Source organism: Equus caballus, chromosome 18, assembly GCF_041296265.1.
Source record: "Equus caballus isolate H_3958 breed thoroughbred chromosome 18, TB-T2T, whole genome shotgun sequence".
Classification (NCBI taxonomy): domain Eukaryota; kingdom Metazoa; phylum Chordata; class Mammalia; order Perissodactyla; family Equidae; genus Equus; species Equus caballus.
In genome coordinates, this window is record NC_091701.1 from 59,108,940 (window position 1) to 59,135,404 (window position 26,465).

At 37.7% G+C, this 26,465-nt stretch overlaps 1 long non-coding RNA gene across 1 annotated transcript in view; it reads left to right on the top strand.

Annotated features, from left to right (window-relative positions):
- The window catches only part of LOC111768759 (uncharacterized), a 30,806-nt gene extending 9,110 nt beyond the window's left edge, over positions 1-21,696 (top strand). Inside the window, exons 3-5 of the long non-coding RNA XR_011428301.1 lie at positions 12,161-12,347; positions 18,096-18,371; positions 19,690-21,696. This is a non-coding gene — a long non-coding RNA (uncharacterized lncRNA). The remainder of the gene's footprint in view (positions 1-12,160; positions 12,348-18,095; positions 18,372-19,689) is intronic.
- The last annotated feature ends 4,769 nt before the right edge of the window (positions 21,697-26,465 follow it).

Consider the following 26,465-nt stretch of genomic DNA (forward strand, 5'->3'; position numbering starts at 1 on the left):
CAAAAGGCTCAGAACAAGGTGACATTTAAAAAGTGGAAATCATAATATTTTGATTCTTGAGCTCTAGCTTAAAAGTTTAAAAAAATGTTCTTTCTTGAAAGATATTAAATACCAAATTTTTAAACCCAGAGTATTCTTCCAGGTACCATTTATTCATTACTTACATTTTATGGCCCACGAAAGTTGGTGATACAAAGCCAAAAGCCATGCTATAGTAGTACACATGTGGCAGTATTTTATGAGAGGTATGTCTTAGGATTTCAAAGTAAATGGTCATTTTTGGTTATCTCATAAAAGCTATTGCGGAAAAACAAAACAAAACGTTTTAAAAGCTATTAATCAACATTATTTTTCTCCTTTCTGGGTATTTCTCTCAGATGGAAATACCCAATTGGAGTAGCTGGTGGACTCTATAGGTAATCATTTAGGAGTCAGTGTGGTAGTACAGACAGAAGAGAAACCCTATGCTTTATCCTAACTTTGGTTTCCAAACTTCTAAGCCTTTAGGGGAAGGAAGAATTTTCAAGGATTAGACTAAATATTTGGGTGAAACAAGGGGAAGAGTCTAGGGTCTCCTAGACCCAATTTGCAGTCTAGAAACATTTGCCTTAGGCTGGGAAAGAGAGATGGAGAAAAAGAAATGAGATACGATTGTGTTAAGGGGCCTTAGAGGGAGCATTATCTGCATCCATCTCTTGGGCAGAGCCCAGAGATAGTCTAAGATCTTAAGAAATGACTGTGAGCTTCCTAGAGGTAATTGTGAGCCATAGAAAGCTTTGCAGAGATACCCACACCTCGGGTTCACTGAGCTGAGGATTATTTTAAGGTTGGACCTTACCTTGTGCCCAAGTGATTCAAGGATCCAAAAATCCTTGGCCCCTTTCTCACATCTCTTGTGAAGTGACCACTTGTAAACCCTCTGGCACAAACTTAAGAGCAAGAATATAAACCCAAAATTCACTGAGTAGATTTCTTCTCTTGAGAGGCTTGCAATTGATTTGTTATAGAACACAAAGTTGCGTTTCTAGTTCATCCAAGCATGTGTACTGAGATTCATATTAAATGCATTATTTATATATTGTGAATTATCCCAGAAAAGATTTAAGGAATATTGCAAAAGTTTGAAATTTTTCTTTTGTACTTTTCATGAATTTTGTTAAAGGCAGTGTTTATGTAATATGCTCTGTTCAGATGGGGTACAGATTATCTGGACTGCCCACTCTGTTCACTAGAAGCCTAACTCAACAGCCTGGTATGTTTCAGTTCAGCTATTTAACTACAGCAGTACCTAGAGGAGTTTTTAGCTCAGTATTTTGCAAAAACAACAAAAGGATGTTTTGATAGCTACCAAATCAATACACTATACGAACTTTGTTCAGTCTGTGTGCATATTTGTATACAACTATTTGCAAAAGCTATGTATTGGGTTGGCTATCAATGTCTACCTTCAACTTCCTCTTTGCTTAAGAATAGATAATGACCTCAAATCTACTCACAAAACTTCTGGTCAAGAGAGAATCCCCTTTAGTGAGTGTCATGCTTCTCTTGTGCCATGATGATTACTTTTGTTTCAAGCCTCTTATGGCTGTAACGTTTTATTTTTTTACTTTGCTCACAGAATCACACAAAGGACAACTTTAAGCACTGAACCATTTTTGGAAGATTTCTGTGGAAGACATAGTTTGTCCTCCAAATGCTTTATGTGCATTCTTTGTGTGAATGGCTGCCTGGTGTTGCCACTCTGATCCCTTTAATTGCAGAGTTTTTGTGTTCTTGTTGACCAGCGTTCCTGCTGCCTGATCAGTGTTCTGAATATGGCATCATGCTCTGCAGTGAGGAGACAAGGGCATTTTAAATGTCTTTTGTGGACAAGAAACACTTTATGTATATGGTCCAAGATAACGACAGATTTTCCCCATGATTCAGCATCAAGACCATAGTGGGTTAACACAATTTAGTATTCTCCTGTTGTCTTTCTATTTTTTGACTTCATAACCAAAATAAGGGAGACATATTTGCACCCATGAACCTGGGGACAGCATTAGTAAAACCTGACCTTTAGCTGTGGATCTCTGCTCCCTTTGCTTGTAGTTGTGTTATATGAGTCGACCTGTGCCTACTGATTTATTATCAATGTTTTTCAAAAGCTGGGTTTCTCCCAATGAGGAAAAGCAATTACTAATGTGATCAAAATTGTTGAAATCTTTCTGATTTTCCAATAACTCATGAGAGTTCTCAATGGCACTTTGGGGCCTCTTATTATACTCTACATCAAATATGGGAGAAACAGAAAGTAACATGTGCAAATAATTTATAAGGCATTTATATGCTACATAATCTAGTTTTAGAAATCCATGTAATGATTCTTTCTGGGAGTGATTTTCATTGATTAACCTTTAGGTCAGTTTGTTATTTTTAAATAACCAACCATGACTTTGTTTCATTATCTTTAACCTCTGATTCCTCTAGTTTATTAATTATCAAAATAGTTAATTATTTGATAAGTACCAGAGATTTATTCTAGCTATCTTGTTCTCTAATGATTTCTTAAACAATAAGAATAGCACTTTAATACACATTTTCTCTAGAATATCCATCCCTTCAGAGGGTAATAGAGCATTAGTAGTCTTTTTTAATAAGATAAATGAGCTATTTCCAAAATCTGTACACTTTATAACATTACATCAAATATTGCATTACTGAATTAACTATATTGATATATGGAAAAATAAAAATCACATTGAAAATCTTTTTTGTGAAGATCTGGCAAATTCAAGTTTAGAGACACAACATAAGAGACAGTGTTTTTATCTAAAATTATTGTCAAATTTTAGAAGGAACAAGACAAGGAAAAAAATCCCTGTTTGGACAGTTTTACTCAATTAAAATGAAGAATAAAATTAAGCTAGTTGTGTGGATAATTAAGGCTAAATCATCCTTCTTAAAGTATATTGTTGCATCAAATAATGTTACAGAGTTTTTTTCCTTTTTCATTTTATTCTGCTAATGTAGATCTAGACTTTATATGAACCTCAGGAAGAACAACTACAAAATAGAATCCACACATAGCAAAATAGAGTTAGATGTGTAACAAATTCAGCATCCTCTATTTAGGCAAGACTGACATTGCACAAAAAGCCTGACAGAGATTCCGTATTTATTTACCTCAGAGTTGAATCAAGTTCAATGAAAAGTGATTTGTAACTTGCTTATTCAGTGAACTTGAATAAATAACTCACAAATCAATGTCTTAGAAGAATTCGGTAGCTAGCCTATTTCATTTGAAACCATACTATAGCCTATCAATTTCCTCCTCTAGATACTGTTGAACAGAAAAAACTGGAATAGAAGTAGGCCATTCGACTTACCTGCCAAGAAGGACAGTTCAATTCCAAAAAGGGAAAAATGTGCTTGGAGTTTTAAAACTACTGTTTCTAGCTACCACTACTACCCTCAAAATTTCAGAACTAAGGAAAAGGGACCTCTGACATGGACCATCTGCTTTAGAGGACCTGGATCTGACTTAGCACGTTGCTCTTCATAGAGACATGAGTCCACAGGGTGAAGCAGATATCTCCACCCAGATGTGTCCACCATGTTCCTTCCTTCTAGACCATTCTTCAAGTACCCGGGGGACCAAGCCCACTTGCAAGACCTGCACAGCCTTCTTCTCAGGACCCTCCTCCAAAGAACGGACCACATTGCACTTGGGTCAGAGAAATGGCAAGTAGGGGCAATTTGCAGGGGTGTGGATAAAGCTTGGACATCCAGGCTGTGGTGTGAATGAGAGGTCTCTCTTGGGACAAAAATAGAATGAGGAACAAATTACTGGCCAAAGATACGGACCTGGAGCAGGCACTCTCCATGCTATCACATTCTAGTGCACAATTCTGTGTAGTCCAAAAATTTAAAATTTGAACCTGGCTTTACCAATTGTTAAAAAGATACATTTTTTAAGGTAGGAAAATAGATCTTTTATTTAACATTGTGTCAGTTTGATTTATAACTAAGTATTTAGATATATGGCATATGGGCCACCATTTGTACTCTTGCCCCTGGCCCTTCAATGTTAAGGACAGGCTTACCAGCTACCGCCCTATCTCTCTACTCTCCTTCACGACTAGTCACTGAGCCACCACCCAGGACTCAGCAGCCTCCCCTGGATTACATCCATATAAGAATTCAACAGAGAAATGGCGGGAAGACTCTTACTACTGTCCATCGGATTATTGATGATTGTGATAAAAGGAAACTAGCGAAGGCATTTAAGGAGAAATTTGTCACCATAGGACTGTAACTGAGCATCCAGAATATGGAGAAGTAATTCACCTATAAGGCAACCAGCACAAGAACATATGCTAGGTCCTGGTAGAGATTGGGCTGGCTGAGGATGACCAGCTGAATGTTCATGGGTTTTAAGTGCTTTTGGCTCATTGAAGCTTGAGTGAGGACTTCCTTGCAATGAGTAGAATTTCCCTTCTGTCCCTTGTCATAAGTTTAAAGACCTCAGAGCTTGCATAATGTGTAATCATTTAGGGTCTGCTTTTAACTTGGACTAGTGTAACTCCTTCATGCAATAAACTGAAAAGAGCTATGCTGTCTATTCTCGAAGTCCTTTGTTTAAACAGAGATCAAGCAATAGGTGCCCAGAAGTGTCCAGCCTGAAACCAAGCAATAACATGATGTTTTGGCCAAGTCCAGAGCCCCAAGATCACTGACGGCTATGTCTGGCCAGAAGTTCTTCAGCCCCCCTTCTACAGAGTTCCCTGCCATAAGAGAATGCCACAACCTGAACAGCCCTCAATGAAGCTGAGAGGAGAGGATGGGGTAAAGCAGCAACAGCAGCTGTTCCACTAGATGGGAGCCTTTGGTACTCAAAGAATGATCCCCTGTTGTCTCCAGCCTGACCAGGTGGTGGAGCTTAGAGGGGCTACCTTGTCTCTAGTGAGGTGATATATACCTTACTTAAACAATACTTTATCACTAAAAAATGCTAACCATCACCTGAGCCTTCAGTGAGTCGTAGTCTTTTTGCTGGTGGAGGGTCTTGTAAAAAACAAAGTTTCTGCAAAGCTCAATAAAGCAAAGTGCAATAAAATGATGTGTGCCAATAGAGACTAAAAGGGCACTAGAAAAGATCGATGAAACTAAGCTGTTTTTTTAAAAAGATAAACAAAAATGACAAACTTTTAGCTAGATTCATCAAGAAAAAATAGAACCCAAATAAATAGAACCAGAAATGAAAGAGAAGATGTTACCACTGATACCACAGAAATACAATGAGTCATAAGAGACTATACGAACAATTATACACCAACAAATTGGACAACCTAGAAGAAATTGGTAAATTCCTAGAAACATATAACCTATCAAAATGAATCATTAAGAAAAAGAAAATTTGAACAGCTCAATTAGTAGTAAGGATATTAAATCAAAAGTCAAAAACCTCCCAACAAATGAAAGTCCAGGATCACACAGATGACTTTTCTGGTAAATTCTACCAAACATTTGGAGAAGAATTAATACCAATAATTCTCAAACTATTCCAAAAAATAGAAGAGGAAGGAACACTTATGAACTCATTTTATGAGGCGAGCATTACTCTGATACCAAAATGAGACGAGGACACTACAAGAAAAGAAAATTATAGGTCAATATTCCTGATGAACATAGATGCAAAAATCCTCAACAAAATATTAGCAAATTGAATTCAATAATACCTTCAAAAGATCAAACACTGTGATCAGGTGGGATTTATGTCAGCGATGCAAGGATGGTTCAGTATCTACACATCAATCAATGTCAAACACCACATTAGCAAAATGAAGAGTAATCATATGATCATCTTAATAGATGCAGAAAAAGCATTTGACAAAATTCAACATCCTTTCATGACAAAAATTCTCAACAAAGTGGGCATAGAGGAAACGTATCTCAACATAAAAAGGCGCATATGACAAGCCCACAGCTAACGTCATACTCAACAGTGAAAAGCTGATGGCTTTTTTCTAAGATCAGGAACTAGACAAGGATGCCCACTCTTGCACTTTTATTCAACATATTACTGAGATCCTAGCCAGAGAAATTAGGCATGAAAAAGAAATAAAAGGTGTCAGAATCAGAAAGGAAGAAGTTAAACTGTCACTGTTTGTATATGACAGCATATTATATTTAGAAAACCCTCAAGACTCTTCCAAAACCTGTTAGAATTAACAAACAAATTCAGTAAAGTTGCAGGATAGAAAATTAGTATACAAAAATCAGTTGTGTTTCTATACACCAACAATGAACTACCTAAAAGATAATTAAGAAAACAATTACAATTACAAAAGACTCAAATACGATAAAGTACTTAGGAATAAATTTAACCAAGGAGGTGAAAGATCTGTTGTAGCCGCCCTTGACACAGGAAGGGTTAATAATCACTGGAAAAAGCTTGCCAACAAACTGTGACACGGAGGTGAGAAGGCCGGCTAGCCAATGACGGGTAAGACCTCCAGGGGGAGGCAACCTAAGACAGACTTCGGCCGCCTAGGGGCACAGATGGAGACACGATGTCGGGAGCAGGAGGGGCCGTTGCCTAGGAGGACTTGCATGCTCCGAGAGAGACATACGAGCACAGCAATAACATGATAATATCAAAACAGAGGCCAAGGGGGGGCTCCTTGAGAAATCACTAAGAATTCTTGGCATTCGCTAATTACTTCATCCAGAACACTGTGTATGTTTAACAGATGTAAGCTATGTATATATTGAAACACTGGTTATAATAAAATCAGAGTGGCCATCAGCCCTCTCTGCATCTATCCTGATGTGTACATTGGATTGCGACACCAACATCTGTCAATGCATTTTTTGTTGGAAAAATGGTATTGTTCAGTGGACTGTTTTGGCCAATATGTTGTTCTGTGTTGTTCTTATGTTTTTCCACCTCTCCACAAAGGATTTCGACTCTAATGCAAGTCAACGTGTGGATAAAGGAAACTTCAGCTTTTCTTTTATTTAAAAATTTATGTTGGATTTTTTAAAAGTATAGAAATAGACCTAAAAATTCTCATTATAAATTTCTACTATATATAATGCTAATGAGGTTTGGTATGTGCCATATGGTATGTAGAATAATAGTTGTATTTTTCTTTTTTTAAAGCTAAAAATGACTTTTATCCAAAATTTCCTTGAAACAATTGTTTACTATTTTTGAAATTATCATTCTTTCCTTTTCATAAATTAAAAAAATTTATAAAATAAGCATAATAAATTTTTTTAAATAACTGCCTTGAGCCAAGATGGGATGTGATTTTTCTAATGATAGATTCTGTAGATTGCATTTAAATAAAGGTCATAAATTGATTTTAACTACTATTTCAATATGAAAATTTATTAACAATGTTGAATACTAAAGCTACCAGAACTGTTAGCCAAAGCAATATGAATAAAAAATACAGATTAAGCACAGTTTTATACAAGATTTTGAAAAATATTTTCTTGCTGAGTCACATAGGCTCAAATATAGGCCTAGGTAGTCACAAAATTCTTTTACGTATATATTGTTTTCTTGATCTCTTTTGTAAGTGTGTATATGCGTAAACTCAAAACAAAGATTGAAATTCACCTCTTTAATGTGAAACGTGCTTGTTTTTCACTTCACAAATACAAAAACATGAAGTTCGTAGATTGCACAGGAGAGTCAGAGGAGGGCCCTCTCACCTGGCCAGGAAGTTGTGTTGGATGGGAGGGAAAAAGCTGCGTTTCGTTCTGCAGCTCCTCCACGTGGATTTCAGTAAGACTAGAGACTTGTTGATAATCTTTTTCACTCTCAAATCCAAGCGGCATGGGAAATACTTCAAGATTTCTTGTCGCAACATGATTTTTTCCAATAACTCTGTTTCTTTTAAAGCCAAACATCTTGTCACTTGAAGTCAAAACATTTTTTCCGGGACCAGAGGGTTGTCCACCTGGTTCATGTGGTGAAAAGTGTTTGCTAAGCAGGCTCGTCTGCAGCTACTCTTTATCATCCAAACACTTAGGAAAATCTGACCTTCTGTGTCTTTTCAAGTATTCTTGAAATTTTCCTTTCAGCTCACACACCCTGTAGAGATCCCCTCCTACTAAATATGTGGATTTCTATAGCTAGCATATTTATGTTGTCTAGGTTTCTAAAAATCTTTGAGTGAACCAGTGTTTCTTTAATAAAATTAACCATTTTTATAGCATCACTTACAACCTCTTTATTTCATGTCAAAGAGTTTTTGACACTAGTACCTCTGGGTAAAGAAGGTAATGAGTATGACAACATTGGAATTTTCTTTTTTTATAATAAACACAGAACCTTTCATGTAACTGATTGTTGATGGGGCACCATCAGCACAGATGCCAATAGTCACCCAAGATAGGCCTTTTGTTTCCAGATACGATGGCACAACATTAACTAGATCTCAGCCGCTCCTTGTTTGCAACAGACAACTTTACTTGAATTTCACCACCATTTAGAAATCATACAAATGCTACAACATGCCATTTACTGATAAAATCTGTTGACTCATCAACCCACAAGGGGAAACTGTTGTTCTTCAGTTTATTACCCCAGAGCTCATGTGACATGTCATGAATACGACAACTTATCATACTGTGTAATATGGAGCCTTTTCAATTTCTCATACTACAACTTGTCAGCATTTTCCTCACTATACGTCTATATGCTGGCATTTTTAGATTCTCACCAAGTGCATAATATTTTTCATCTTTCCAGGCAATAAGTTCTGTTACTAAATAACTTGCTTCCTGAGTCTTTTAACTAAATGTGACTTTTTTAAACAAAAATTTTACTCTTATTTTGAGATTTCAATGACCGTCTAAAATAAGCAGTACCTTTACTTGTCAAATGGCTACGATTTGTACTCAACAGTCTTCTAAATTTTCCTCCAGCCATTGATGCATTTTCAAAATGTAATATAACAACTTGGATAACCAACCCATGCAAAATTGATTGATGACTAGTTTTTATTGTAAGAATGAACGTATTTTGTCTCTTCTTGCACTAGTACCAGGAAATGACTTAGAAGTTTGCAACTTTTCTCACTAACTTTATCAGAATTATCCATAGACCTGGGTCTAGAATATTCTTCTACCTCAAATTCTATCTTCAAAGAATTACGATGATAAATACCAGACATTTTGGAAAACACAAACACTGATAAAGTATAAAACAGAATGAGATGATAAATAAAAATGAGAAAAATCATTAAAACTTGAAAATTCACATAATAATTCACTGCTAACCTCCACAATACATGTTTTGCAACATTTACAACAACAGTAAAGCAGCATGAGAGAAACTGTCATGACACATAAAAGTACTGTCTTTAGAAGAAAAGTTTCCCTACATTTTTCTATTATACCAGTGGAACTTGGGCACTCCTATAAGGTAGACATTGGCACATAAGAGGAGCTTGTGGGACGGAATTTGGGAGGGAGAGGCTGATGTCATCAATCTACTACTCTCCCTTTTGTGTAACCCAGTGCTCACTGTTCATCAGTGACCTCCCCTAACTCGTGGAATAGCTGAGAATGCACTCTGCCAAGTGCACACTCCTACTGGACACTGTCAGATGGATCTGCAAGACCGCTAATGAAATCGTTATTGGGACCACTCAGTAACTAGCCATCATGGCAAGTGCTGACATTGCGACATGTGTGAAGTTTAAAAAAATGCTCCCTCTTTTCCCCCAACTCTAGTTAAATCCCGAGTGACATCTTGTAGAACCCTAGAGTTTCAGGAGTGCTCGGTTGAGAAACCTGCTTTAGTTACCCTGATTTGTTTCATTTCCTAGAGTGTGCCTTGTTCTTTCCTCTTCATGCTCGTCATATTATCATTTCTTCTGCTTGGAATGCTTCTGCCTCATTGACTCCTGGACACTCAGGACTCCAAATTAGTTCAGATTCCTCCATTATACAATTTTACAGTTCCCTAGACTGCCATTTATGGCATTTATCACAACTATACTTGAATAATTAATAATGTCTGAGGTGATTTATCATATTATCTTCTTAAACATAAACAATGTGCTGGCAAGGCCCATGTCTCTTGTGTTAACTGCTAAATCTTCACTCCATACTATGGTCAAGGTCTCCAGAAATAATGCTTATCTTGGCTTTTGTGGCTTGCAATTTACTGAGTGAATATATGAACAAATTAGCAAACAAGCTGAAGCCACAGGTTTCTAACAGGTGTTGGGTGTGAAAACTAGGGCAGCACAGTAGATTGTACAGCTGGCCCAGGATTTTCTGTGAACGCTCTGATATGCGTTACACAGCAGGAAAGCTAGGAAGACAAGAAGAGGCTCAAAGGAATCTCTTCAGAACTATATCACAGTTTTATTTTAAAAACTGAGTCTTTTCAGGGCATAAATTACAATAAAATTTTGGAAACATGATCAGAGTTTCAACTTCATGTGATATAAAGTATTATCAATTTTCTGGCATGAGATACCTAATGTTCTTGTGTGGATCAGGTGAAATTTTTTCTCAAAATTCTAGGAATAAAATGACTTTACTAAGAAAGGAGGCACTTGTCTTTGCAACAACACAGTTTCATAAAGGAGGGCCTTGGCTCCATTTTGTCCGGGAGCTGTACTCTCTGCCTCCAGAAGTCGTATACTCCTTTCCTGGGAATGTGAATTGAGGAAACAAGAAGAAGCAAACAAATGGGCTCTGAGTGCTGATGTTGTGTGTATATTTTATTTTTAGTGGTTACAGTGGGGAGTTTTTAAAATTGCTTCCATGCAAAGGTGTTCTCTGGCAGAAGGTAAAAGCTCCAAGCTAAGCAGTTATTAATCTCTTCCCAGAGACACTGCTCAATAGTATTATGAAACACTGCCTCTGCACTTTCTATACCCCATGCCAAGTTAAGAAACGGATTTTGGAGTTAGAGGCTGAATATGAGACTTCTAGATTTGTGATGAATAAGAAGTGTTCCCATTCAGTAGACCATAAAAAAGAACACCTGTTTGGGGTTTGGATCAGGCTTTTGAATTCAGGTTACTCCAAATTCTGTTCTCAGATTTTTCTCTGACCTTGGTAAAGCCGTGATACTTGTCCCTTCTATTTCATAGTGTTAAAGAACTATTACCATTGGAAGAAAACCTATTACAAGAAACGCCTAATAAGGCATGTGAACCTTTGTTTTGATGGACATAACATTTTCTATTTATTGTGAATTATTCAAGTAACAAACTATTCTAAGAAACGCCTTTATTGTATTTTCGCCCTTTCGATTTATCATTCAAACTCAGCAAAAATTTCAGCATCATAAAACAACAAACTAAGAAAACACTATGCCTCAAATGAAAAACTGAATAGGTCTATCTGTCTCAGAAAAAAAAGTAAACTTACCTTTTACTTCTCCAAACTGAAAAGCCTCAAAATTCCTCTATAAAAATATAACATCCATATTTCACCGAGCTATTAACCAAAAATTGACTTGGGTGGAGGAAATGTTGTGGAAACATCCGACTGCAAGAATCGTTCAGTCAATGCAAACCTGCTTTATTTCCAAATACCTGGGTCAGGCACTACATGACAATTCAGCTAATCAATGTGTGATTTTGGTAGAGATGACTCCCCAAATTCTAGTATTCAACTTGAATGTATTGTTAGTTGCTTTGCACAGTCAAGGAATTTGGTTCCCCTCCAAATGACTACTTTCATTTCCTCAAGTGTTGCTCATGGAAATGAGCATTCCACAGTTTAGTCACAAACTCTCAGAAAGTAAGCAATAAAGAACTCTCTACCTAGAACAAATAATTCACAGTCTCTGAAACCAGAATCAGCCGGGACAGAAATAGCCCTTAATATTAATGCATGACAGATTTTATTATTCTCCTAACAAATACATTTCACTGGGATCATGTAATTAATAAAATATATTTTAAGAATAATCATTGAAACACTAGAAAAAGTGTAAACTAACCCGGGAATGTGTGGACACGTTCAAACAGAAGATTATATTCTGTAGGTAGAAGGAATTTTCCTTCAAATTCCTCTAACTCACCTCTCCCAGAAAATAAATGAAAAGAAACTGTGTTTCAACATTTTATAAAATGAAATAACTTTAGGTTCTATCTGATTTTTCCATTCCTTTATTGCTTTTTTAAATTTCAAGTTGCAAGACAGGTAAAAATTTCAAGATACTAGAAATATCTGTTTTTCTATTGCCTGGAGAAAGAGAGCAAGTAACGGAAGAATTATGAATACCTGTGTAAACATCTTGACGAACAAGAGGGTCTTGCGGGGCAATCACAAAACAACTCGATTTTTTTCCTGTTCATCGTTCAAACCTATCGCACGAGGTGAGCACTCACCCTGCCCCTTGATGAAATATTGGGCAAACCCATGACTTTCATGGTCACTCAGATAATGAAAATTCCCCCAGCCACTTCAAGGAACCGATCACAGTTTCATTTTCATAATTAATATGTCTAGTCTTGTGTAATAATTAACACTTCGAATTTATTTTTAACTCAATCATCTTCCTCCTCGGACCTACACAGGCTGGCCTCCTGTAGTGGAAAATGAGAGGAAAGTCTGTCCTGGTGAGGTTCTCTCTCTCTCAGTCTAAGAAATTGTACCCCCCTTTTCATCTTTCTAACAGAATTTTTACTCCTTCCATGGTTGGAGTATGGATGGGGGCAGAGGAAATAAAATTAAGAGAGGCAGGAAAAGTTTACTTGAAGAAAACGTCAAAGATTTGGTATCAGCACTCTCTAGGCTTGGCAATCATTTTTATTGTGTTACTTTTGTGAGCTCCCTGGATATCCTCATCTTTGGAGATCCCTTATCCACAGTGGCCTTGACAGACGTAACATGTCTTTCTCAAACTGCTTCCTTACAATGTCTTCTAGAGATCCTCTGCCTCTAGCAGAGTACCTCCAGCTTCTTTCTGCTCAACCTCTCTTATCCCTCAAGGCAGGGTCTTAAAAAAGCTCATGTCGTCTCTGCTACAAGAGGCCCACATTTGGTCCACAGGAAAACCTCATCCCCTCCACCCTGAGAAACATGGAGGGCAGGCCCATCCCAGTGCAGCCACTTTCCTTGCTCCATTCCCAGCCACTTGGACAGCCGCAGTGTTGTGAACCTTGATTTCTTAGGGGTGAGGCAGACAACCAACCAATCGTGTCTCCCCAGGTTCAGGGACACATTAAACCCTCTGAGTGGTGTCTGAGAAGCCCCGTTTCCTAGGAATAAGGTGAAGAAGAGACAATTGTGACTTCTCCCACTTGGGAGGGAATCTCTGAGAATACTAGCTCTCTACAAAGGTGGTTTTTTCTCCAGCCTCTCCAATTCCCAAACATGCCCTAAATATAGATAAGAGATTAATAATCACGAAATTGATTTTTCGCCACCTCCTTTGAAATCTTGCATGTTTGTCTTGTACCTCAATTAGAATGTGGTATTTATTATTTGGGGGGCTTCAGTCCATTTTAACATCCTGTTACATCTGGTTCTCTTTTGAGATTACAGTTTAGCTTTTGTGTAAATAAGCAACAAGTTCTAGGGTTTATGTTTAACTTTTTACTTTATGTTCATGAAAGTGCAAGAAGAGTAGCTCAGCTCACCCCATGAGCACCATTTTGAAGATGTTAGAATTATCTTTGGTGTTATTTGCCTTTGCTTTCTAGGATTTTGTTCTATGTTTTCAGACATTTCTATCCTTATTTTTAATTTTTATTTCTCTTTCAAAACCTTTTACTTATAAAACTCACATTTCAGTCAATTTAAAATAAACCCATGGGTTCTGGACCCTGTCTTTTTCAAACTTCACTGAGACTTTGGTCCATCATTTCTTTATTCTTTCCTCTACGTCTTGAACGACACCAACTTTCAGAGAGTCTCCCTGCTGGACCCGCAGACACTTTTCCTCCCTCTCTCCTTCCCTCTCTCCACCCTTTCCTCCCTCTCTTCCTTTATGTGCTGGGCATGATAATAAGAGCTTAGGTCTCTCATTCTATAAAAACAATATAAAACACACACACACATATGCACAGACACAAGCAGGCACACACGCACACACATCTTTCCTTGATCATATGCTCTCCTTTAGCTACAATTGTATCTTTCTCCTTTTGTTTTCTTTTTATTTGCATGCATTGTATGCTGTATATTTCATAGCCCTAAATTTTCCTTCTTCAGTTTCTTCTGGGTTATCTTTTCTTCTGAGCAGCCCCATTTTTTGGCTTAGGAGCGGCCCGTTCCTTTTCAGGAAGAGCCCTCTCCATGTGCTGGGCTCACTCTTGCAGGGGTGATATGATCATGATCTCTGTTGGCACCTTGAGGGCTTTCTTCACCTGACGTGTTCAATGACTAGAGAATCCACTTCTAAATCCTGAAGTTCAACGTTATTTTCTGAATTTTTAGCCACGCGTGGCATAGATTCAGCACTCTTTTTGAGCCACTGACACCATTTCAAGCTCCACTCTTAGCCTGAAGATGCCAGCCAGCTACACCATTGTATGAAATTAATGTGATGTATTTAAGAACAAAACAAAGCACTACCTCAGCCCATAACCCTCTCTAGTTATTGGCATCTCTCTCTGCTCTTTCACAGCCAAACTTCTCGTAAGTCTTGTTCATGCTGCACTTTCTCACCTCCCATTTACTCTTCAATGCTTTCTAGTTTAGCCTTTGTACTAATCCCTCTACTTAAACCGCTTTCTTGTCAAGAACCTTATTGCTAAATCCATGGAGCCTTTTTTATTCCATATTCTATTTTACATCTTGGCAGCATTTGCTACTATTGGCTACTTCCTACTTATGGAAAAAATTTATCTTTTGTCATTCATTCCCCACGCCTCCCCATTTATTTATTTATTTTTATTTATTTTTTTTTTTAAAGATTTTTTTTTTTTAATTTTTTCCTTTTTCTCCCCAAAGCCCCCCGGTACATAGTTGTGTATTCTTCGTTGTGGGTTCTTCTAGTTGTGGCATGTGGGACGCTGCCTCAGCGTGGTTTGATGAGCAGTGCCATGTCTGCACCCAGGATTCGAACTAACGAAACACTGGGCCGCCTGCAGCGGAGCGCGTGAACTTAACCACTCAGCCATGGGGCCAGCCCCCTCCCCATTTATTTTTGTGTTCTTTCTCCATCTCTTTTGGAGACCTCTCTGACTCTGACCATCCCTAAAAATTTGGATTTTCTTAAGGGTCTTTCCACTGTTATTGCTTATCTTCTCACCCTAAACTCTAACTGCACCATTTCATCCCAAAACTTCAGTCATTTTATAAAAAACTCCCAAACTGATCTTCTTAGATGGCTCTTCTGAGCTCCAGTCTCTCCTGAACAGCTGCCTGTTGGATTTACCCATTTGGATTTCCCGTGGAAACTTTAAATTTGTGTCCAGTACTGAAACTTGTGTCCAGTCATCTCTTAAACTTGTTATTCTTCTTTGTTGACCTTTATCAGTGAAAGATACCATCCTCTTCACCTGGTTGATCAAGCTGGAAACCCTACTCCCTTTCTCTTATACCCGCAAGCCTTGTGAGTTCTGCCTTTATGCTGTTACTCAGATCTCTGTACTTCTTTACTATGTTCATACTTCAGCCCTGACCATTCTGGACCCTTTCTTGGCCTACTGCAGCAGCCTCTCAACAAATCTCCATGACTCCCATATTGCTTTCCCTTCTGGACATATTTCTTATTGCAGCCAGAGTGACCTTCCAGCATCTGCCAGCTTCTGCAGTCCCTTTTTTGGAAATGTCCGCCTCCAACCACTTGATGGTGGTGGGCCTCTGTGGCCCTATGTATATTACTTCTTACTGACAACAAAAAAATTCCAACAAGATGGACACCTGGATCAATCAGATACTCTTTCTTGGTGTATCTTTATTAAATATTTTAACTGGAAGAACTTGCACATGTGGGAGTTATGAGGCAATATCTTCTGCCATGCACACAAGGAAGCAAGGAATCTTGCTCAAGGAGAGAGGAAGAAGACGTTTATATACAGAAAGGAGCAGAGATAAGACCCTATTGCACCAGAAAGAGAAAGGCAAGCTTGACTCCTGATGGCTTTAGAGTTCCTAGCCTCAGCCCCTCATGAGGCTCAGCCAGGCTTTCAGGTTCATGATTTATCCCTGAGAATGTAATTTCATATAATGGATCTGAGCTCCCCAGCCGGTGTGCTGAAGATGTGAGCTTCAATATTGACCCCTCAAGCCCTTAGGGCAGCTTCAGTCCCCAGGCTGATTGCCTTCTGCCACAGGCAGCCTTGTCTATTTTCCCCGGGGTGCTGTATAAATACTATCATTTTCCATCTGTGCCAGGATATGAAAAAGGTTGAAAAGCACTATAATATACGGTTAATAAATTTCTCCTTTTTGCTTAAGTCAGCTTAAGTGGAATTCTGTGGGGGTTTTTTTTGCCACTGAGAGCTTTGACTAAGATATCTTTCCAAAATGTCAATTTGAGCTGACTTTTCTCCTATGTAAAACCATCACTGCTTCTCTAATATCTTGGGGGTTTAGTTCACACTCCTTGATGTAATATATAAAGAAAGAAGTTACTATTTTCGTGAAAAATATGCTAGACTTCCTATAATTGTAGGTCTTTGCACCCACCAGTCCATGTGTTGTAACACTCCCCACACTTCGCTCTCTTTCCCTTTGCTTGGTTAACACCTAGTGCTTTGTTATTTTCAATCTAGATGTCATGTGCTTTGGAAAGTGTTCGTCTAATTTACAAATTCGAGGCTCAGTGCCCCTCTTAAGCTGTGCTCCTATAGAAGCCTACGTGATAGACGTCTATCTGGCTATATTGTATTCAACAGTAATGTCCCATTTACCTACCCAACCCCTGTCTTGAAGGCAGAGTCAGTGTCTACATTATTACTATGCTCTCAACATCTAGCACATTGGAGGTGAGCGGTAAATATTTATTATGGGAGCAACACTATCAACAATCCTTGGATTTGTCCTTATTCAATTACTTCTTCGATTCCCTTTCAAAACCATTCTAAAGCTTCCCCATCCTCTTCATGCCCTCTTCTCACTCCCACCACTCATACAATCTCCTTTCCTATCCAACTGAGGACCTGAGGCTGCCATCTGCACCCTTCCTACACTCACTATTCTTTCATTCACGGTCACCTAATCTAGGCCACAATTTTCTATGCTCTCTGAGAATAAGTTCCTCTTGTTGTTCATGGCCAACTCCATTTCCACTCCCTCAATCCACCCCATTCTCACCGCTTTCAGGACAGCCATCCTCTTTCTTTATCTATCCTTAAAATCTTCATTGATTCCTTCCCCTAAGCCTATAAACATATTCAATTTTTTTCATCTTAAAAAAATTAATGAGTTCTTTTCTCCAGGAATACTGAACTTCTTAGAATTTTTGAGTAGTTCCCAATACATTCATACACAATTCTTTTTACATGGAATTAGCCACTCTTCCTATCTATTAAAGTAAAATCTTAATCAGCAAGGTCCATCCTCAGCACCATTGTATCCACAAAATCTTTCTCAATATTATAACTGAATGTAATCACTTTCCTGTACCTTTCTTGAGTTATTTATTAAAATTTATTTCACACTATAGTTTTTTGTGTACTTACCTCAATGCCTAAACCCACTACAGCTCCAACTCAACATCTCCAAAACTATAAACTTATTCAAAGTGAAGACTTTATCTTACTTCTGTGTTTTCACAGTATCTAGCACTAAGTTGAAAGGTTAGACGAAGTAGTGTGATAACAGTAATATTTAATGTTTATTGCTTGCGATGTTCTAGGTAATTTTCACAAACCGTCTCACTCAATTTGCATGACAACCATTGAAGTTGTTACTATTATTATCCCATTATAACAATAAGGCAGGGTGCAGAAGGAATATATTTGTCATAATGCAGATACAAGCTGGAGTCTTGACTCTCCCACCCACTGGCAGTTGGATCTGGAAAGTTATTCAACCTCCCTGATTCTCATCTGTGGTGATGCCCTATCTTACAAGGTGGTTGTAAATATTTGAGGAACAAATAGTGCCTGCCATGTACAAACTACTTAGACATTAATTTCCTCTTTCTTTCTCTTCTTTTGCATATGCAGATACTCAATAAATGTCTGTTGAATATATCTGTATCTGAGTACTATCACAGATAAATCTAAAGAATTGTTTTTCCTACATGGCTTCTAAATTGCTCATTTCGTCTGGAAATACGGTTGTGCCACATCCTACCTCTGGAAGTGTATTGAACCTGCATAAGAGATTCAGAGACGTGAAAAGAATGGAGTAGATGATGCAGCACTGTGTCTCATCATTTCTCTGAAAAATCATGAGTTGCACTGATCACAGAAACCGAGAGAAGAAAGCAAAAACATCAGGTACATGTTTCTGATACGATGATGTTTCAGTTACTATGGCTATATAATAAGTTATGTAAAATGTATTTGAGTAAAACAACCATTTATTATGCTTGTGGATCATGGGAGTTAGGAGTTTAGACAGGGCACAAAGTAGGCAGCTTATCTCTGCTCCACAATGCCTGGGGCCTCCGCTGAAAGACTCAAAGGCTGGGGGCTGGAATCCTCTGAAGGCTCACTGATAGCTGGGAGTTGTGACTAGCTATTGGCTAGAGGACTCAGTTTCTCTTCATTTGGAACTCTCTATATGGTATCTCTATGTAGACTAGTATGGGCTTGCTTACTGCATGGTGGCTGAGTTCCCAGAGTGGCTGAAGACAGAGAGAGAAAAAGAGAGAGGGAAGGGAGAGAGAGAGAAATCAAGAGAGAGGAAATATAGACCTCACCTCTTGATCAAAGTGTTGATGTCATGTTGTAAGAAGAATATGTAAGATGAGATATATATAGATAGATAGATAGATGCAGCCATCTTGGGAAAATACACTTGGCCACAGAAGAGATACATACATATCTGGCATTTCTATAGCCCTTTACCAAGATTGTTAAATGTATGCTTTAAGTTGTAATTTTCAAGGTATAAAATGATAAAAATCAAGGTGATGCCTTTGGCCAATTTTTATTTTAAGGCTGAAATTTTAATAACATATGTAATAGTTGTTACAAGTCCAATAAGAATGGCAAGATTTCATTTTAGGAGGTAGGCAAAATGATAGAGGGGGGAAAGATTCTTGCACCTCTTGAGTCATTATGAATCAGGTACTTTAACAGTTATATTGTCTTGTTTCCCAAGGATATCTCCAATCCCAACATTTTCTTTCCCAAGGATATAGTTCCTTCTCCAGAATATTTTCAAGTTTTAGATAAAAGAAAAGAGTTAAAATGTTTTGCTTTTGGCACTGTTTGACATCATTCTTCTTAACCCAAATATTGCTTTTCGGGCTTTAAATTAAAATGTCAAAGATCTCATCCTTAATCTTTCTAAAATGTCTGTCAGAGACCAGACTAGACAAAACTATTCTTAGGGTCACAAAGTCAAATTCTGATGCAGATAAAGAATCAGCCAAATTTATACTCCACAAACAAACTCTCTGCCCTTTGCTATTTTCATCACTACCATCCTATGAATTTTTCTGCCTCATTTGATAACTGAAGTATCTTTAGTAAGTCTTTCGTTTCAGGATTAGAGTTACTGTGTTAAATATTAAAACCTTTTGGTTGAGGCAACTTAAATCTACAAAAGAATTTAATTAATACTTATAGTATTCTTTCTTCAAAGCAGATCGGTTAGGGGAGTCACAAATACTGGAATGCGAGGGAACATGCAGACTGAAGAGGATGGAAGACCTAAAAGTTGAGCTTCATGTAGTTCTTCCCCATGTTTAGACATAGAAGAAAATTACGAAGTTGGACAGAAACATAAGAAGTACTAAGCAGTATGGAGGGCTGGAACAAACACTGCAGGGTTATGCAATTTCAAGCAGAGGAACTAAGCTATAGAATGGAAGAAGAATGGCAGCACATCAGCTACCCTGGCTTATAGAGTTTAAAAGTTTAAGCAAAGCTTTCGGCATGAGAAATCGAGACACATAAAACCAGATCCTTTGCTGGAAGCCATTAACAGTAACGGGGCCGGGTCTGTGTGGAAAAGACCAAGAGTTTCAAGCATTTTTCGGGTGCAGCCTCAGATGGAGATGCAGATATAGAGTCACCTTCAAATATCAAAGGATGGTGACAACATCACTACATTTCTGGAATTGTCAAGTCTCTCTAATCCCAGAAGATGAGGAGTTTCTGGATAACTTATAACATATGTTATCATGAAATTTATTGCGTAATATTCAGGGCATTTATCTTCTAGCTTAGCTAAAAATCTTATAATACCTTTGTATTCTCAAAACTGAACACGCATATATGTCTTGATACTATGACACAAGAATAACTCCTGAGCTAACGTTTTAGACTGAAGAAAAGATGATGAGAGAAATATCCTAAGCATGTAGATGGAAAAAGATGGAAGAGGATGCACAAACTAATATGGAGGACGAGAACAAAGAGGTGAAATATGTGAAAATTTTCTTTTCAGCTACAAAGCACGAAACAAATACAAGTATAGAAGTAGTGGTAGTATATGTAATTTTATTATTTGGAGGGCAGTTCGATTACAAGAGAACAGTGCTGTGTGGAAGAAGCTTCTGAATTATTCACAAGAAACCTCTTTTGAAATAAGTTTTTAACTGACTTCTAAAACTTTCCTATAAAGGAAATGCACACATTTTTAAAAGAATGAACAGGTGTTAAAGGATTTATTTTCCATTTCACTCCCTGTGTCGGTGTTCTGATTCATTGTTTTCCCACAGTTCCTTTAATATAGACTTTAATGGGTTCTGCTCCTAATCAGCTTTCCACGGAGCAATATAAAGACAGGATTACAGGGCACACAGATCACAGAAAAGAGGCTCTTTGTCCCACAGCAATAGGTAGGTAGATATTGGACAATTATGAATTAAAAAGCATAATAATCATTAAATGTAGCACGTCAAGGCAATTAAGTAGCAGAAATAATTACTGCTCAGGTATTTCATACTTTTATCAAATGATTGAGGTTTCAAATGATTACCTGTCTTGAGTGTAGCTGTTTAGGAACTCAACTCGATTTAAAAATAATTTTTAAACCAGCTATGAATCTATGAAACATCAGCTTGGCTCTTACAACGTGCATTGGTTCTGCCCCCCATAACCCAGACTGCCCCACTTTTAACGACGGGAAAAGATGGCGAAGGAAAAGAAGCCTGGAGCTGAGAGCCAGAACCCCATGGGGTTTAGAGCTTGGACACCCCGTTCTGGGACTCAGTAGCTATCAGAATTTGGGCTGGCTGCAGAACTGCTCTGAGCCTCATTTTCCTCATCTAGAAATAAGAAAACCTGCTCTTTTTCTCTATTACCAGGTTTTGGAAAGGATTGAACAGGGTCAAGTATGAGAATGAGAATTTATTTGTAGACAGAAGCCTGGGCTCTAACTGCCTGGATACATCAGAGGCCATGACCCTGACATGCAACCTGCCACCTGATCCTGTTTGACTTCCCCAACCAGCTCTCATTGTTCAAACAACTTCCAGATTTTTCCCTCTCTCTGTAAGTTGTGCTGAATTGAAGAAGAAACATAAATCACACTTATTCAACAAATTTGTATTAAGTGAAATTTGTGTCCCAGGGAAATAGAGTTCACATGACTATATATAACAAAAATGTGAAGATTGCTATTAATATATAAAATATATTTAACTTATATAATGAGTATATATCTTATATAATATATAATGAGCCGTATACGAGCTCGTGTTTAGTTCTCTACCTGACTGTCCTTATGTCCACTCTCCAGCTCTTAATAGGCTTCCCTGATTTCATTTAAGTCTTGGGGACAAGGACTATGTGTCATGTCCTAGCCTAGTCTAATTTACTTAATCATATAAATTGCATGTTCTCATTTTAAAATGAGTAAAGTGCTGAGAAAATAGTGTTGGCCATGTTGCATATAGCAGAAGTGTGGATGCTAAAAGCCAGTATAATTTAAGCAAATGGATATGTTTATAGAGTAGCAAAACTAATGGTTTCTGACAGTTGCTCTGGCCTTTATCTTAACCTCTATTTTCCCAGTTACAAATAGGAAGTAGAATATCTAAGCTGCCGTGAAGGGGTGCTAAAGATGTATTATTTGTATCAAATCCTAGAAGTGGAAAAACTCAAGTTCAATCTTGATAATAAATTTTGGCTCTCTTTTGCTGGTGTCCATTAACAATATCATAAACGTGAAAACCTTTGCATCTGCACCTGGAGATTTATCAAAGCATCAGTATTCTAAAATAGGCCATTTTAGACTTTGAATGTATAAAATATAAAAGTGAAATATATTATTACATGAAAGTTTTGGCAATATGATGTATTGGAAAACAACGGTAACAACACTAAATGCCCTAAGAAGGAGTCTTGGGCCTTGTTTCCTCCTTTCCACCCACTGGTCAAGTAAACTTGGGCAATGTAATGTCTCTGGTCCTTAGTTGCCTCTGAAAAAACGGGGGACAATGAGAACAGAGAGACTGAATCAGATGATTTTTACCAGCCCTAAGATCTATGATTATAAAATTGTAATAATGATTTTAACCAATGGCTCAGGGGCTTTTGGGGTAAAATTCAACATCATAAGAATGCGTAATATCCTTCTATCAGAGACCATTAAAATACCATCCTAAGGTTATATTCTTCTGTGTGAGGTTAATTCATTTAACAAGAACCTATTAACTATCTGCAATATGCTGAGTGTTCTCTGAGACCCTGGGGATAAAGAGGTGGGATATAAAGATGAATAAGTCACAGTGCCTGCTCCAGGGGATATTTTCAATTTAGAGAGAACATAGACACACAAACAGATTATTGCAGTAGATTGTGGTAAGTATGATAATAGCCATTTGACAGAGAACTATGAGAGTTCTCACAGGATAAGGTTGGTGGACCAGTATGATAAGCTTTGAGGCAGTTGATACTGCTGTATGGTGTGATGGATGTGCCACCAAACTAGGAGCCAGAACACCTAGGTTCTGTTACTACCAAACTCACTTGCTATCAACACTGCCTCCCCAGGATGTAACCTGGAGGCAATCACTTTAGTTTTTCCATCTGGAAAATAAAGGGGTTTAGCTATGTGGTTTCAAATTCTATTAAAGCTCTAAAACCCAATGACTCTCTGGCAGATATGCTGATTGTCTATCTGATATTCACTCTCCCCTTCATTCCTAACAAAACTGAATCTCAGTTTTATTTGGGGTTACAATATTCTCAGATAAAAAGTTGATTTCCCAGTTGCCTTTTTTTATAGGAATGGTCATGTGACACATTCCAGTCAATAGAAACAAAATAGAATGCTTTATTTTCCTGATAGAGACACAACCCTTCTTTCTTTTCACTTCCTTCTTGCCTAAAATACAGCACAGCACAATGAGTACACATGCCACTGTTAGGATGGATGCGTAGAAAGCTGTAAGAAGCCTGAATCTTTAATGGGTCCCTTCACAGCTGCATTGGCCCTAAAATACCTCCTTCCAGACTTGTTGCCTAAGTAATATTTAATTTGTTTTCTGTTACAAGCAGCTAAACTCAGTCCTCACTGGTTCAGATCCCTAAGCTTTGGTATTAAAAGATGGTATCTTCTGAATTCAGAAGCTGTGCTAAATTATAGTTCAACATGATGTAGATCTACATATTAGTGTCTGAGTATGTGTTTGTACATATGTATGAGCGTGTGGAGATTACACACACACACGCATCATATCTGGATACTACATAATTTGTAGGTCAATGACTCCCAGGTTTATGTCCCCACTCAAGACTTCTCCTCTGACCTCTAATCCAATTGCCACCCTATTATCTCTCCTTGGAAGTCTTAGAGTTCCCTTTAACATAAAAAATCCAAACCAAACACGTAAAGTACACATGCACACCCCCAAATCCAAATGTTCAGACGATGTTTGCTATCTTCATATTGACATTTCCATCTAATCAGATATTTAGGCCAGACAACCTGGAGTTACCTGTGACACTCTCTGCTCCTACATATGAAATAGCCAAAATCTTCTTACATTCCACTCTCAGTGTAATTGTTATTTAATTTCTTTGGGCCTCAGTTGTCTCATTTGTAAAATGAACATAATAATCATATCTACAGTATAGGCTTGTTATCTGAAGATTAAATTAGTTAATACATATAAATTTTAGAACAATGACGCATGCTAAAGTGTTCAATAAATAGTATTATTTTTGAAATAGAAATAATATAGTAATTACTGCTCTTCTGAATTTATGCACTTTGACATTAGGTGGGTGAATATAGATAGATACATAATTTTATAATTTTTCATTTTGATTTGTTTTAATATTCACTATGAGTGTTGTTGGAGAGTCAGGTTCTATATATATACTTTGATACATACCTTGGAAGTAAACTGAAAAATTAATGGATCTACACTTTAATTCATGCAAGAAATATTTAGTGAGTGCTGTCTGTAGGCCAGGTACTCTTCTCAGCATTGAATATACAGTGGAGAACATGCAAAGTCCTTACCATACTAGAACTTTGAAATTCCATGTCTGCTTCCTTACCAGTAAAATAAAATGGTTGAATTAGAAGTAGATGATATCTCTTCCTTGCCATTGAATGAACATCTGAGTCTATGATTATATGAAGCTGTGCACTATTATATGAGTGGAAAAACATGAAATTGGAATGTGGAAACCCTTGAATGCTAGGCTAAGGAGGGTGGCCACAGTTCGGTATGCAATAGAGAACCAATAAAATTTTTCAATTAGCACAATGAGAGTTATGCTTTAAGAAGTTTGACTGTGAAGCATTGTATAGGATGGGTTGGGTTCAGGATTTTCAAAGATAGAAATATCCTTCACCCATGGATAGGAAGTGATGATTAGCAATGTGCCTGGAAGAGGCAGGGCCCGGGAACTAGGCAAAAAGGCAGTTCATGGCACAGCATGTTGCTGAAATAGGAAATTCCTCTGGATCTGGGCTTGTTTTGATTAAAGAAAAGAGCCTGTGCATGTATATGTGTGTATAAATAGAAAGATTTGTGTCATTAAACAACTTTCATGCCAGGAGCCCAACTAGAAGATGGCATGGAGCCATGAAACTACCTTGTTTATACCTTTATCCAGGCCCAGGCATGGAGGCAGGCAACACTTTATTTAGTAGCATAGGAACTCCACCTGGATGCTGGCTCACTGAACACTGGGCTCAGTGTATGCTGAAGCCACTGTACGCTGTCGCCAGGAAACACCTTGCCTTCCTGGACTGCATTTGCTTGGGCTGAGTGCCCGGGTGACATCAGTAGTCTGGTGTTAGCAGCCACAGTACAGCAGGCAGGAACAAGGCCTTCGTCTGACAGAGTGTGCTTTCCTGGATTCTCTCCCTGAGGTGATAGTACCAAGATGCACCTTTTGGATTAAGACATTATCCTTGGGAGTCTTAGAGCAATCAATAATGAGAGGATTCTGAAGACATGGAAGAGGGCCTCAAAAAGTTTAATTTGAAAAAAAGAAATGTGAATAATTTTGTACCACATGCTGGTAAGTGGAACCTACTGGATTAAATTAGAATGGAAGGCTAAGGATGATAATATTATAAAAGACTAGAATCAAGCAATAGAAACATCAAGGAGATGTTGATGGGATTTTGGGAGTGAGAATTTACTCTTTGTGGAGTGAGAACTGCCATTTGCTCTAAGAACTGATTTATTTTTTTATTTTGTGTTTTCAGGATATGGATTATGTGGATTTTTATCACCATGTCCAATGTGCCTTTTCCAATAGTGTACCATTTATTTTTCTTATTTTTTCATTAATTTTTTTATTGTGGTCATAATATCTTATAACATAATGAAATTTCAGTTGTACATTATTGTTTGTCATACACCATATAAGTATGCTCCTTCACCTGCTGTGCCCACCCTCCAGCTCCCTTCTCCTGGAAACCACTATTTATTCTCTTTGTCTGTAAGTTTGTTTATATTCCACATATAAGTGAAATCATATGGTATTTGTCTTTCACTGTCTGATTTATTTCACTTAACATGATGCCCTCAAGGTTCATCCATGGGGTTGTGAATGGGACGATTTCATCTTTTTTATGGCTGAAGAGTATTCCACTGTATATATATACCACATCTTCTTTATCCAATCATCTGTCAATGGGCTTTTGGGTTGCTTCCACATCTTGGCTATTGTGAATCATGCTGCAGTGAACGTAGGAGTGCATAAGTCTCTTTGGATTGCTGATTTCCGGTTCTTTGGGTAAATATACAGTAGTGAGATATATGGGTCATATGATATTTTTATTTTTAATTTATTTTTATTTTTTTGAGAAAGATTAACCCTGAGCTAACATTTGTTGCCAATCTTCCTCTTTTTTGCTGAGGAAACTGGCCCTGAGCTAACATCTTTGCCCATCTTCCTCTACTTTATATGTGGGACACCTACCACAGCATGGCTTGCCAAGCA